Source organism: Rhinatrema bivittatum, chromosome 1 (assembly GCF_901001135.1).
Source record: "Rhinatrema bivittatum chromosome 1, aRhiBiv1.1, whole genome shotgun sequence".
In the NCBI taxonomy this organism is placed as follows: Eukaryota; Metazoa; Chordata; class Amphibia; order Gymnophiona; family Rhinatrematidae; genus Rhinatrema; species Rhinatrema bivittatum.
In genome coordinates this window covers 836834029-836848823 of record NC_042615.1, presented here as the reverse complement: position 1 = coordinate 836848823, position 14795 = coordinate 836834029, and the positions used below count along the sequence as shown (strand labels likewise).

Genomic DNA, 14795 nt, shown 5'->3' with positions numbered 1-14795 from the left:
AATCAGTTGATAGTGCTATTTGATCAGTAGTTGTTATCTTGAGATAATTAGTTGTTTTACTGTTCGTTTTATTATCATATATTTATTATGTTTGTTGGTAATCAGTTGATAGTGCTATTTGTAGGGATGTGCAGAGCAAAATTTTATGTTCATATTTTTTATGTCCGAAAGGGGGTCCCACTTGCGGCCAATATGGACATAAAAAAAATCCAATGAGTTGGGTATATGTACATATGTGCAAAAAAAAAATTTAAACCCCCTCACCCTCCTTAATCCCCCCCCCAGACTTACCACAACTCCCTGGTGATCGAGCGAGGAGTGAGGACGTCATTTCTGCAATCCTTGGCGAGAAGCATGTGACGTCGGTGGCACGTCGAGTGACGCGGCGTCACGTGATTCCCGGCGAGTTCGCGCCGGACGGCTCGTTCGGCCCAAAAAGAACTTTTGGCCAGCTTGGGGGGGCCTCCTGATCCCCTCAAGCTGGCCAAAAGTTCTTTTTGGGCCGAACGAGCCGTCCGGCGCGAACTTGCCGGGAATCACGTGGCGCCGCGTCACTCAGACGCGGCGTCACGTGATTCCCGGCAAGTTCGCGCCGGACGGCTCGTTCGGCCCAAAAAGAACTTTTGGCCAGCTTGGGGGGGCCTCCTGACCCCCCCAAGCTGGCCAAAAGTTCTTTTTGGGCCGAACGAGCCGTCCGGCGCGAACGAGCCGGGAATCACGTGACGCCGACATCACGTGATTCCCGGCAAGTTCGCGCCGGACGGCTCGTTCGGCCCAAAAAGAACTTTTGGCCAGCTTGGGGGGGCCTCCTGACCCCCTCAAGCTGGCCAAAAGTTCTTTTTGGGCCGAACGAGCCGTCCGGCGCGAACTTGCCGGGAATCACGTGACGTCGCGTCTGAGTGACGCGGCGCCACGTGATTCCCGGCTCGTTCAGGCCGGACGGCTCGTTCGGCCCAAAAAGAACTTTTGGCCAGCTTGGGGGGGCCTCCTGACCCCCCCAAGCTGGCCAAACGAGCCGGGAATCACGTGACGCCGGCGTCACTTGACGTGCCGCCGACGTCACATGCTTCTCGCCAAGGATTGCAGAAATGGCGTCCTCACTCCTCGCTCCATCACCAGGGAGTTGTGGTAAGTCGGGGGGGGGGGGGGATTAAGGAGGGTGAGGGGGTTTATATTTTTATTTTGGCTCAACAATCGCGATTTCCCACATATCGAACATATCTATGTTCGATATGTGGGAAATCCGATCGTTTATGTCGAATCAATTTTTTAAGTAAAAAAAAAATATGAGTTGCGTTTTACTAATGCGGTCAATCCGAATGCACACCCCTAGCTATTTGTTCAGAAGTTGTTATCTTGAGATAATTAGTTGTTTTACTCTTCATTTTATTACCATATATTTATTATGTTTGTTGGAAATCAGTTGATAGTGCTATTTGTTCAGTAGTTGTTATCTTGAGATAATTAGTTGTTTTACTGTTTGTTTTATTATCATATATTAGTTATGTTTGTTGGTAATCCACCAACTGTGAAGCACTGCTATCATCACCACAATCCACCAACTGCGAAGCACTGCTATCATCCCTTAACGCTCTTGGATTCACTCAAATCGTTAACAGTCCCACACACAAGGCCGGACACACTCTGGACCTCATTTTCATCAATGCAGGTCTCACTCAATCATCCCCGCCTCACTGCGTCCTTATTCCATGGTCAGACCATCGGATGATCACAACTGATCTTGTTATCAAGGAAAACCCAGCTTCTACCCCCTCCAAAAACACAATTCATTACAGAAAAGCTTGCACTATAGAGGACCTCAGATCCCAACTATCCACGGAACTTGCCAACATGGATTACTCAGACGCAGATTCAGCCATCGACTCCTGGCATAATATCACAAATAAGGTAGCCGAGAAAATTTGCCCTTTAAAAACAAAAGAGCTAGACCCTCACGCCCCGATAAAAAAACCTTGGTTCACACAAGAATTTAAAAAAACCAAACTAGAACTCATATATTTATTATATTTGTTGGAAATCAGTTGATAGATAGTGCTATCTGTTCAGTAGTTGTTATCTTGAGATAATTAATTGTTTCAATGTCTGTTTTATTATAATATATTTATTATGTTTTTGTTTTCCCTGTAAAGCTGAGCAGTTGGAGCGTATGGGCAGGCTACGTAGGCAGAGTGGTTTTTTTGTCATCACATTTCTATGTTTGTAAAGATCTTGGCATTCTCAGCCTTCTCATTAATGAGGTCAAAGACAACAGCAAGGACATTTTTTTTGGTTGAAATGATAATTGTTAATAATTTCAATCGATGTTCATATTATTCCACAGATAAAGTACTCGAGAGATTTCATTATTTTGTATGTAAAGGCCCTGTACCCACAGAATGGGCTGAGGCTTTTTACCCTTGGAGGAAGAGAAGGAAGGAGCTGCTTGTGTAGGGGGTAGAGAGACAATTCTGGGAACCTGGAGGGAGCTGGGAAGAGTGAAGCTTGCTGCAGCCCCTTAACTGAGAGACTTCTCACTGCCGTACGTGGAAGATGTAAGCTGTCAGGACTTCCCTTCTTCCTGCAGCCTAATGATGCCAGACGTGGGAGTCAGAGAACTCCCCTTAGCACCCACCTCCATACATGACAGTACAGGAAGCAAAAGAGCTCAGAAATGGGAGAGGTTATCCTGAAGGATCATCTGAACATTTGCTAAAATCAGTCACCAAAACTCATGGAGAGAGAGAGTACAAGTCACATGGACTTGGGTATCCCTGAAGTGCCTTTAATTATTACACTGTGGGGAAAGAGGCAGCCCCAGGGTCTTGGCTTGGTGGTCCAAAAGCAGTATACTGATGGACTTAACCTCACGGGCAGGACAGAATCGGCCTCTCTTGTGTTCCCCACAAGGGACAAGCACTGATAACTGGGCCAGGAATCCTGCAGCTCTCTTGGAATATCAGAGGAGCCCTTCAGCCTTGCATAGGAGGAGCAGGGCTTACCCCTGCATGAGAGGAGATGCACCCTGCTCAGCTTTTGCAGGAAGGCACAGACTGAGGCTCTTTACCTCTTCAGCTGAATATGAGCATCCACTCTAGTACTCTATTTACTCTTCTGTAAATATCTACAGCTGCTCCCTCCTTTAGAGGGTCACTTTATAACAGTGTGCTGGGGTAAGGTCTGTGTGTGTCTTTAATGTGCAGACTTTATCCTGCACTCTCAAAGCAATGAGCATTAGTGTGCTTTGATAATGCTCAGGAAAGTGGCTGTTACAGGCAGAGAATCACTGGCACAGAGTTACACCTGATCCTCCTAGGACAGAACTTGTGCAGCTTCACTAATGCTCACTTTCTCACATCAAAAAGAAAGCATGAGAGTCTCATCTCTGCCCTCTGGAGTACCTCCTCCCACACTTTGTATAAAAGTACAAATGACTGCTTGCCCTTATAATTCAGATAAGGATCAATATTATTATACTACAAGGTCCCTACAGGGCGCACAGAGTCTTCATTTATACTCTCTACCAAACAGAAAGCGCTTAACTTGCTCTGCATCAATATCATCATCAGCTTTATCCACAGTGGAGCTTAAGGAAAAAAGTAGCTCCTATAACTAATACTTGCTCTCTAAGCCCCAAACAGCCCACTCAACGTCCTGAGTTGATTTTACTGTCACTTCCCTGTAAATTGTGGACTACAGTCCCAGCTATTCTTAATTTTTTTCCTTCTGGTTTCTTTTTTTCACATTAAATTGAAATTTCGTGAATATTTCAGTGGTATATTCTGAAGATTTTGAATAAAATGAGTATTTGATTATTTATTATATATTACTGAATATGAAACCATGTTGCATGCATATTTTTATGTGCACTGACCCCTGGGCTCTTTTATAACAGCCATTTCCATGTATAAAGCCCTAGAAACCAGTGGAACGAATGTTTTCCCACCAGTTCACTGAAATCACCCCTTCCCTGCTGGGAAACGAGCAACAAAGCAGAAGGAGCAGGAACTGCAATGCTGTTACTTTATTGAAGAAGCGATACAAGGGACAGCAGAATCATAAGACGTCTCTACAGGATAAGATGCTTCGTGTGCCAGCGGAAATGGAAGAAAATCCCTTGTAGTGAACAGAAAAGAGCAGACAGGTTTCAGCCATCAGCAGTCACCACATTTCAGATCTCATCGGCTGATCCTGGGCACTTGCTGGGCCCCTCTAGAAGAGAGAATAAGATCAATAAATACAGAGCAGGTTCAGCCTGAGAGAGAAAAATACAAAATAGTTCTGAATGGATCGCTGGGAGCAGTATTATCCAGAGAGATGCTCCCAGCGCATGAAGGGGACCTGCTAAGTAGCTGCTCATTTGCTCAGATTGCAGTATGGGAGCTTCCTGATCACTTACTGGCTCTGACTGCATGGTATAAGCAGCTGATTGGCTGCTCTTGGGCTCTGACTGCACAGTAGAAGCAGCTGATTGGCTGCTCTTGGGCTCTGCCTGCACTGTAGAAGCAGCTGATTGGCTGCTCTTGGGCTCTGACTGCACGGTAGAAGCAGCTGATTGGCTGCTCTTGGGCTCTGACTGCAAGGTAGAAACACGTGATTGGCTGCTCTTGGGCTCTGACTGCACTGTAGAAGAACGTGATTGGCTGCTCTTGGGATCCGACTGCATGGTAGAAACACGTGATTGGCTGCTCTTGGGCTCTGACTGCATGGTAAAAGCACGTGATTGGCTGCTCTTTGGGCTCGGTCTGCACTGTAGAAGCATCTGATTGGCTGCTCTTGGGCTCTCACAGCATGGTAGAAGCAGCTGATTGGCTGTTCTTGGGCTCTGACTGCACAGTAGAAGCAGCTGATTGGCTGCTCTTGGGCTCTAATTGCACGGTAGAAGCACGTGATTGGCTGCTCTTGGGCTCTGACTGCATGGTAGAAGCAGCTGATTGGCTGCTCTTGGGCTCTGACTGCACAGTAGAAGCATGTGATTGGCTGCTCTTGGGCTCTGACTGCATGGTAGAAGCATATGATTGGCTGCTCTTGGGCTCTGACTGCATGGTAGAAGCACATGATTGGCTGCTCTTGGGCGCTGATTGCATCTGCTTATTCACTTTATTGAACTACTTAGTTACTTTCTATATTTTCGTGCTCCCTTTCTTCCATGCAATATTCTCTAATGAAGACCGGTCATATTCCTGCTCTCTAATTAATAAAAGAGCATTGGTTCCCGACCTTTTCTGTTTCACAGCAAACCTGGCACAAGCACAGCACCAGCTTCCTCCTCATCATCACTTTCTCTTCATCTTCTTCCCTACCCTCTCCCTCACCACTAGTATCATCACCTTCCCTCTCCCTCCCCTTACCACCTAGCATCATCATCCCTCTCCCTCTTCTCCTCATCAATATCACCCTCCCTCTCCCTCCCCTTACCACCTAGCATCATCATCCCTCTCCCTCTTCTCATCATCAATATCACCCTCCCTCTCCCTCCCCTTACCACCTAGCATCATCATCCCTCTCCCTCTTCTCATCATCAATATCACCTTCCCTCTCCCTCCCCTTACCACCTAGCATCATCATCCCTCTCCCTCTTCTCCTTATCAATATCACCTTCCCTCTCACTCTCCCTCCACTCTTGCACATCATCACTTTCCTTCTCCCTCACCCCCTGACAATCATCTTCCTTCCCTTTCCCTCCACCTCTCTGGCATCATCAGCTCTCTTCTCCCCGCTCACCCTCTGGCACATTCAGCTCTCCCTTTCTCCTCCCCCCAGAGCCTCCAGCTGGGTGCACAGGGAGACGGCACTGAACCCCAGCACTGCATCGATGCTGCACAATATCAGGGGGAGGGGGAGTGAATTGGGGGTTCATGGAAAGAGAATTACCTCATTCTGCTAATGTTATGGTAAAATTGTACTGAAGATTATTTAGAGACCAGAGGTGGCGGGGGGGGGGAGAGATCAGTTAATACGTTACGGGTGGAGGTAGGAGGTAAGAACATAAGAACATAAGAACATGCCATACTGGGTCAGACCAAGGGTCCATCAAGCCCAGCATCCTGTTTCCAACAGTAGCCAATCCAGGCCATAAGAACCTGGCAAGTACCCAAACACTAAGAAGATCCCATGCTACTGATGCAATTAATAGCAGTGGCTATTCCCTAAGTAAACTTGATTAATAGCCGTTAATGGACTTCTCCACACAGGGATATCTCCCATTCACCCCCCACAACTCACCACCCTACAGCACAAGGATATCTCCCATTTCCATCTCACATCTCCTACCCTACAGCACAGGGGTATCTCCCATTTCCACCCCACATCTCCTACCCTACAGCACAGGGATATCTCCCATTCCCATCTCACATCTTACCACCCTACAGCACAGGGATATCTCCCATTTCCACCCCACATCTCCTACCCTACAGCACAGGGGTATCTCCCATTCCCACCCCACATCTCCTACCCTACAGCACAGGTAGGAGGTAGGAGGAGATGGGAAGCAGGTGCTGGTTTGAGGGTGGGAAGTTCTGGCAGAAAACCAGGGGGGCAGACTGGGAGGGGAATTGTTCTTCATCTGTTGTCATTTACTGATTCAGCAGGGAGCTCTCGTCCCCATTAAACTCTTAATATTAAGGAAAGAAGTAAGCTGATTTTACCTGCAGTTAGGGTTTTCCTTGCTTTAGGAGAGAAGAGAAACAGAGATTACAAAGAGGAACTTTTTCTAAGGCAGTGACACAAATTTATACAGCAACTGCTAAAGATCAATCAACAGGAGGAAAGAACATTTCCTAAAGGAAAGAATGAGAGCAAAGAGTTCAGGGAGGGAGGAGGATCTCATGGGGAGGGCACAGAGCAGCAAAGTCACTTTAGGGAACAATTAGCAGGAGGAAAGGTTTGTGCTCACCGCACTGTTTAACAAGTCGCCAGAAGTCATGCCCTTGAGCAGGGCTTCCCAAACTGTGTGTCTTGACCCCAGAGGAGGTCACCAAACCTTCAGCTGGGGTCACAGGAGCCTGAAATGTCAGCATCTTCAGGTGGGGGCAGCATAGGTAGTAGAAGTGGGCAGGAGGCCCGTCAGCGAGCGCCTGCTGACAGGCCCTGCGGTGCCTCTACCCTTGCAGGAGTTTCTGTGCTAAGAGCAAGCCATGCACAAGGAGGGATGGGTGACCTCGCACTAGCACACGGGCCCCATGCTGACTTTCATTAGCAATGCTGCTGCCGCTGGCACATCAGTCAGGCTTGGGGGGGGCAGACGAGAGGGGAGAGGAGGAGATTGCTACTGATCCTATCTCCTCATCCACCGATGAATCTACCCAAGAGTAAAACCTCACCTGCCCGCTACTCCCAGCAGATGTCAAGCACCTTTAGCCCAGGACTGAAAGGAAAATGTTGCCATGGAGCCCGGCCATGGGGCTATCCTGATTAGATGTACTCTTACCTCTGGTGTGCCCAGGGATCTGCCCTCTGTTACTCGCTTTAGTATATATCTCACCCCCTCTGGACATTGTCATCTGCCCTCGGCATAAACTACAACTTTTATGCTGAGCAGATCCAAGCTTTTCTTCCCATCAGCACTCTTGGTCTTTCACACTTGATTCATTAGGGGCTCATTTAAATACAATAAAATGCTGGCTTTCACATAATAAATTGTTACTGAACGTGGACAAAATGGAAATTTACATTTTCTCAAACCAAAATAATCCATGCTACTCAAAGTAGACAAAAAGAAAACTGGTTCTTACTGTTAATTTTCGTTCCTGTTGTTGTGAAGAACGGAATTCGTGGATCCTTGGGCCGGCTGACTGGAGAACACACTCCGGTCGATGGGAAAGGAGCCGGTAGGCGGAACAAGGCAGGTGCAGCGAAGATAGAGTTCACCCTGGAAACCCGAGACCCCCCCAGGAGGAGCCCGTAGGGGTCCGGGTCGCTGGGACTTAGGAGATCCGAAGGTAGGAGTCAGAAGAGTCGGGCAGGAGTTCGGGGGTCGAGGCCGGCAGAAGACAAGCGAGGCGAGCAGAAGTCCAGTGGTCGAGGCAGGCAGAAGACAAGCGAGACGAGCAGAAGTCCAGTGGTCGAGGCAGGCAGAAGACAAGCGAGACGAGCAGAAGTCCAGTGGTCGAGGCAGGCAGAAGACAAGCGAAAGCTGGAAGTACTGGAACGAAGCCGCAGGGAACAAACAAAACAAGGAAACTGGAACAAGGCAGGACCGGAACGTCGCTGGAACACAGGAACAAACAGGAACCAAGGAACAACAGGAGCAAGCAAGATCCAGCAGGAAGCAACTAAGCACTCACAGGAGCGACCTCGTTGCAAGGCGAGGTAGGAGAGACTGAGCTGGCTTTAAATAGGGAGCCAGCGTCTGACGTCAGATCGTGGGCGGTTCAGCACCTCCTGGTGCTGGACCTACAAAAGCCGTCCCCTCGCGCGCGCGCGTTCCTGGGCAGGGGGAGGAGCTGAAACGAGGCACGGCGGCGTCTCCACGAGGGAGACGCCATTGCCATGCTGCCGGGCAGGCCTGGACCCCGGAGGAGCGCGGCGGAGACGGAGGGACGCGGCAGCGCTGGGGAAGTCGGCCCGAAGGTAGGGAGCCGGTCGCCAGCCTGGCGACCGGAATCGCAACAGTACCCCCTCCTTTACGCCCCCTCTTCAACGGACCGGGTTTATGGGGATGGTCCAAATGAAATTGGCGCAGGAGAGATTTGTCTAAGATGTTGCGAGCAGGTTCCCAAGTATTATCCTCGTCTCCGCATCCCTCCCATGCAAGTAAATACTCCCACCGTCGGTTGAGGAACCGAACATCCAAAACGTCCCGTACCTTGAAAGTGGGATCATCGTCCGTGGGAGCTGGAGAAGACTGAGGTGGTCGAGGATGGAATCTTGAGAGTATGAGTGGTTTCAGTAGAGAGACGTGAAAGACGTCATGAATGCGCAAGGTGCTGGGCAGCCGTAAGCGGTAAGATACCAAACCCACTCTTTCCGCTATCCGAAAAGGACCGCAAAATTTAGGTGCAAGCTTTTTGGAAGGTTGGCGAAGATGGAGATTCTTAGTACTGAGCCATACCTTGTCTCCTGGAAGATACTGGGGAGCAGATCTTCGATGTTGATCTACATAGTGTTTAGAAGAGAGTGCGACTCTTTGAAGACGACGTTGAGTGGAAGTCCAGAGCCTCCCCAGTTGGTTAGCGCTAGACTGGGCGGCAGGAGAAGAGACAGGTACTGGAACTGGCAACGGTGGTTTCAGCTGTTTACCGTAGATGATCTGAAAGGGGGACCTTCCAGTAGCAGTATGTACGTAATTGTTGTAAGCGAACTCAGCCCAGGGCAACAGATCCACCCAATTGTCTTGTCTATGATTGATGAAAGCTCGCAAGAATAGTTTCAAAGACCGGTTCATTCGTTCAGTTTGGCTGTTGCTCTGTGGATGAAAGGCAGTAGAGAAACTTAACTGAATCTTGAACTTTTTGCATAGAGCTTTCCAGTAACGGGCGGTGAATTGGGGACCACGGTCTGAAACGATGTCTTGAGGTAAACCATGGATGTGAAAAATATGATGACAGAACAGAGAGGCCAACTCGGTAGCAGAAGGAAGTTTAGCAAGCGGCACGAAGTGAGCCATCTTAGAAAAACGGTTCACTGTGACCCATACTACCGTCTTGCCGCGAGAAGATGGAAGTTCTACTATAAAGTCCGTGGCAATATGTGTCCAAGGTTCCGTAGGAACGGGTAATGGCTGTAATAACCCCCTCGGGGAGCCAATCAGAGGCTTTTGCAGGGCGCACGTGGGGCATGAGCCAACGTAAAGATCAATGTCACGCCGAAGACCAGGCCACCAATAAAAGCGGTTAATCAGGTCTAGGGTTCTTCGTGCTCCCGCATGCCCTCCTGTTAGGGAGTCATGACCCCACGCCAAAACCTTTTTACGAAGTCCTTGGGGTACAGTGACCTTGGTAGTCGAATCAAGAGGAGTAACGCTTAATTGGACACATGCAGGATCCAGAATATGTTGCAGTGCCTCCTCTTCCTCAAACTGAGTGGTGCGAGAAAGGGCGTCCGCCCGGGCATTCTTTTCCGCGGGCCGGTACTTAAGCGTAAAATCAAAGCGGCTGAAGAACAGCGACCATCTCGCCTGACGAGGATTTAGTCGTTGAGCTTGAGCTAAGTACTGTAAGTTTTTATGGTCGGTATAAACAGTCACTGGGTAGTTTGCTCCCTCCAACCACTGTCTCCATTCTTCGAAGGCAAGTTTGATGGCAAGGAGTTCCTTGTCTCCAATGCCATAGTTGCATTCAGCCGGCGAGAATTTTTTGGAGAAGTAGGAGCAAGGCATTAATTTGCCTGAGGCATCGTGTTGACTAAGCACGGCTCCAACTGCTAGACTGGAAGCGTCTACCTCAACGATGAAAGGGTACTGCGGGTTCGGATGGCGTAAGCAAGAGGCTTGCAAAAATGCTTGTTTTAGTTCTTCAAAAGCTAGGCAAGCATCAGAAGGCCAGTCATGGGTGTTGGCCCCCTTGCGGGTAAGTGCGGTGAGGGGAGCCACCTTTCGGGAGTAGTATGGTATAAAGTGTCTGTAAAAGTTAGCAAAGCCGAGAAATCGTTGGAGAGCCTTTAAGCCAGAAGGACGAGGCCATTTGGTAATAGCGGAAACCTTCTCAGGGTCCATCTGGAATCCAGTGGAAGACACAATGTACCCCAAAAAGGGGAGTGAGTCACACTCGAACTGACACTTCTCTAGTTTGGCGTATAGATGGTTATCTCTTAAGACTTGTAATACACGTTTGACGTGATGACGATGTGTGTGCAGATCTGGAGAGTAGATCAAGACATCGTCGAGGTATACGATGACGAAGGAGTGGAGCATCTCACGAAGTACCTCGTTCATGAAGTTCTGGAAGACGGCTGGGGCGTTACATAACCCGAAGGGCATTACCAGATATTCATAGTGCCCGTCTCGGGTGTTGAAAGCCGTCTTCCATTCGTCTCCTGGACGGATACGAACCAGGTTGTAAGCCCCACGTAGATCGAGTTTCGTGAAAACTTTAGCTCCTTGTAATCTGTCAAGTAATTCAGGTATCAAAGGAAGCGGATACCGGTTAGGGATGTGAATCGTTTTAGGACGATTAAAATTATCGTCCGATAATTTTAATATCGTCTTAAACCGTTATGGAACACAATACAATACAGATTCTAATGATTTATCGTTATAAATCGTTAGAATCGTGAGCCGGCACACTAAAACCCCCTAAAACCCACCCCCGACCCTTTAAATTAAATCCCCCACCCTCCCGAACCCCCCCCCAAATAACTTAAATAACCTGCGGGTCCAGCGGCGGTCCGGAACGGCAGCGGTCTGGAACGGGCTCCTGCTCCTGAATCTTGTCGTCTTCAGCCGGCGCCATTTTCCAAAATGGCGCCGAAAAATGGCGGCGGCCATAGACGAAAAAGATTGGACGGCAGGAGGTCCTTCCGGACCCCCGCTGGACTTTTGGCAAGGCTCGTGGGGGTCAGGAGGCCCCCCACAAGCTGGCCAAAAGTTCCTGGAGGTCCAGCGGGGGTCAGGGAGCGATTTCCCGCCGCGAATCGTTTTCGTACGGAAAATGGCGCCGGCAGGAGATCGACTGCAGGAGGTCGTTCAGCGAGGCGCCGGAACCCTCGCTGAACGACCTCCTGCAGTCGATCTCCTGCCGGCGCCATTTTCCGTACGAAAACGATTCGCGGCGGGGAAATCGCTCCCTGACCCCCCGCTGGACCTCCAGGAACTTTTGGCCAGCTTGTGGGGGGCCTCCTGACCCCCACGAGACTTGCCAAAAGTCCAGCGGGGGTCCGGAAGGACCTCCTGCCGTCCAATCTTTTTCGTCTATGGCCGCCGCCATTTTTCGGCGCCATTTTGGAAAATGGCGCCGGCTGAAGACGACAAGATTCAGGAGCAGGAGCCCGTTCCGGACCGCTGCCGTTCCGGACCGCTGCTGGACCCGCAGGTTATTTAAGTTATTGGGGGGGGGTTCGGGAGGGTGGGGGATTTAATTTAAAGGGTCGGGGGTGGGTTTTAGGGGGTTTTAATGTGCCGGTTTTTCGATTTTTCGATTTTTAAACGATTTTTAACGATTTTTCACGATATTTTACCCCCCAAACGGCAACAATACGATTCCCTCCCCCTCCCAGCCGAAATCGATCATTAAGACGATCGAGGACACAATTCACATCCCTAATACCGGTCCTTCTTAGTGATGGTATTCAACCCTCTGTAATCGATGCAGGGTCTGAGGGTACCGTCTTTCTTTGCTACGAAAAAGAAGCCCGCCCCAGCAGGTGAGTGCGAGGGGCGAATGAAGCCCTTGGCAAGGTTTTCAGAAATATAGTCTGACATAGCCCGAGTTTCAGGTAACGACAGAGGGTAGACTCTGCCTCGTGGTGGAGTGGTGCCAGGAAGGAGTTCAATAGCGCAGTCGAAAGGTCGATGAGCCGGAAGAAGTTCTGCTTTCTTTTTAGAGAAGACATCTGAAAATTCCTGATAAGCTGAAGGGAGCTCTAAGGCTGCTTGACAACACGGAACAGTGGGTCTCAGAGGCAAGTCCAGGCAGTGTTGAAAGCAGAAAGGACTCCATTGGGCAATTTGTAGAGAATCCCAATGAATTAGTGGTGCGTGCAGTTGCAGCCACGGAAGCCCCAATACTATGGGATGCACTGATTTCTCTAGCACCAGAAAGGAGATGCTTTCAGAATGAAGGATTCCGGTCCGAAGAGTGAGAGTCTTAGTGATTTCAGAGATGTCACCTGGCAACGGTGTGCCTCGAATAGAGGTGACCCGCAACGGAGGTTCTCTGGGTATTGTTGGAAGTCCGAGCTGAAGTACTAGTTCTTTCAAAATAAAGTTCCCTCCAGCCCCAGAGTCAATAAAGGCTAAAGTTTGGAATGAACCTTCAGGATATACCAAGGTCACAGGTACTGTACATTGAGGAGCAGCATTAAGACAACCTAGGGAGATCTCCTCTCTCCGCCCTAGGCTCAGGCGTTTTCCGGCCTCAGTGGACACTGAGCCAGAAGGTGACCCTTGGTACCACAGTACAGACATAGTCCAAGAGAACGCCGACGCCTCCTTTCTTCCTCGGTTAAAGGTGTCCGACCAATCTGCATGGGCTCTTCAGTGGGTTTATGAGCCGAAGTAGACGGTGTCCGGGGAGAAGCGGCCAGAGGTCTTGAGAAGGAGGGAGCCAGAGAAACTGGTCGACGAACCACTCGACCCTCCTTAGCGCGTTGCTGTAAGCGCCGGTCTATCTTCCCGGCTAAGTCTATCACCTCGTTCAAGGTGGGAGGAACGTCTCGAGCCATCAGCTCGTCCTTTATACGGCCGGCGAGACCCTCCAAGAAAATACCTCGCAAGCAATCGTCTTGCCACCCTAATTCCATAGCGAGGGTGCGGAACTCGATTGCGTAGTCTGCCAGCGAACGAGGCCCTTGTTTCAACTGAAGAATTTCTGTAGTGGCGGTAGACTGACGAGCAGGCTCATCAAAGGTTTGTTTGAAATGAGCCACAAAGCTATTTAGGTCGTGCAGCATAGAGTCCTGATGTTCCCACAAGGGGGATGCCCATAGCATCGCCTTCCCATCTAGTAGTGACAAAATATATGCCACCTTGACGGCATCAGAGGGGAATTGCCCCGGCAGCAGGGAAAAGCGAATGAAACATTGGTTCAAGAAGGCCCTGCACGTCTTGGCGTCTCCAGAATAACGCGTGGGAGCCGGAAGTTGAGTTGGTACTGAAGACTGTGGTGCTGGAGCCGGAGGCGGAGGCGGGGCTGCCTCAGGAGGCCGGGCATCTAGGCGACTTGCCAGGCGGTCGACTGTAGCAGCCAACAGTTCAAGACATTGCTGTTGCTGCTGAATTCTTTGGGCCATTCCCGGAATGGCTTGCAGACCAGAAGCGTCCGCCGGATCCATGGCCTTGCAAACTGTTGTGAAGAACGGAATTCGTGGATCCTTGGGCCGGCTGACTGGAGAACACACTCCGGTCGATGGGAAAGGAGCCGGTAGGCGGAACAAGGCAGGTGCAGCGAAGATAGAGTTCACCCTGGAAACCCGAGACCCCCCCAGGAGGAGCCCGTAGGGGTCCGGGTCGCTGGGACTTAGGAGATCCGAAGGTAGGAGTCAGAAGAGTCGGGCAGGAGTTCGGGGGTCGAGGCCGGCAGAAGACAAGCGAGGCGAGCAGAAGTCCAGTGGTCGAGGCAGGCAGAAGACAAGCGAGACGAGCAGAAGTCCAGTGGTCGAGGCAGGCAGAAGACAAGCGAGACGAGCAGAAGTCCAGTGGTCGAGGCAGGCAGAAGACAAGCGAGATGAGCAGAAGTCCAGTGGTCGAGGCAGGCAGAAGACAAGCGAAAGCTTGGAAGTACTGGACGAAGCCGCAGGGAACAAACAAAACAAGGAAACTGGAACAAGGCAGGACCGGAACGTCGCTGGAACACAGGAACAAACCGGAACCAAGGAACAACAGGAGCAAGCAAGATCCAGCAGGAAGCAACTAAGCACTCACAGGAGCGACCTCGTTGCAAGGCGAGGTAGGAGAGACTGAGCTGGCTTTAAATAGGGAGCCAGCGTCTGACGTCAGATCGTGGGCGGTTCAGCACCTCCTGGTGCTGGACCTACAAAAGCCGTCCCCTCGCGCGCGCGCGTTCCTGGGCAGGGGGAGGAGCTGAAACGAGGCACGGCGGCGTCTCCACGAGGGAGACGCCATTGCCATGCTGCCGGGCAGGCCTGGACCCCGGAGGAGCGCAGCGGAGAAGGAGGGACGCGGCAGCGCTGGGGAAGTCGGC

The 14795-nt window shown here is 50.4% G+C and overlaps 1 long non-coding RNA gene across 1 annotated transcript; it reads right to left on the bottom strand.

Moving 5' to 3' along the window:
- Positions 1-4006: 4006 nt before the first annotated feature.
- LOC115082607 lies at positions 4007-6805 on the bottom strand. Its single transcript, XR_003854209.1, has 2 exons — positions 6645-6805; positions 4007-4209 (listed from the first exon to the last, which is right to left on the bottom strand). It is a non-coding gene; the product is annotated as an uncharacterized LOC115082607 (long non-coding RNA).
- Between the last annotated feature and the right edge of the window lie 7990 nt (positions 6806-14795).